Here is an 820-nt window from a genome sequence, read left to right as displayed (position 1 = left end):
TCTATATGCAGGTCCTTGTCCACATGCCACCTCTTCAGTGAGGTCTTCCATGACCTACCTAATTAAAATCCCAAATTAACCCCCCAATGTCTGCTAGCATTCCCTACCCACCTTTCCTGCTCGTTTTCTTTTTCCCCCCATGGGGCTTTTCACTATCTAGCATAAAATGTTCTACTCATTTGGTAGTTTCTCTTCCACAACATAAACTCCATGAAATCAAGAACTTATTTTGCTTTTCTTTACTTTTCTATGTAGACCAGTGCTTAGTGCACAATGGGTCTCAAGAAATACTAATGAATGACTAAATGAATATTTTCACCTATTACCTATTTAACTAATAGAGTTGCTAAAATGTTGAATCTCAGATTATGTGCAGCTCATCACAACTATATATATATAAGCTTTTCTAACAAAGTTATTTACTTGGAAATTTAGTGTTCTGGTCTGGGAGATAAACAAAGCTGATATATCTACGTTGTGTGTATGCTCAACAGTGGTGTAGCTATATAAATTTATAGCAGTCCCTTTCCTAGCCTCAGTCTGTACTGCAAAATATAGGAATTACACCAGATTCTTAAGTGTCTTCCAAACACCAACATTTTGTAATACTCAAAGTAGGAATAGCAGTGGTTTCATACACAGCAATAACAACAAAAATATTTACTGAGTAGTCACTATATGTCTAGGACTTGAAGGCCAGAAAGGTGGCTAAACATAGACTTAGGCTCTAACAGAGCTTACTTACTACCAACAGCTAGGATACAAAAGACAAAAATTTAATGAAAAGTTAAATATTAATCCCAAAGATAGATTAGATTCC

This window comes from Hipposideros armiger, unplaced genomic scaffold (assembly GCF_001890085.2).
Source record: "Hipposideros armiger isolate ML-2016 unplaced genomic scaffold, ASM189008v1 scaffold_891, whole genome shotgun sequence".
NCBI lineage: Eukaryota > Metazoa > Chordata > Mammalia > Chiroptera > Hipposideridae > Hipposideros > Hipposideros armiger.
Note: the sequence above shows the minus strand (reverse complement) of the source record.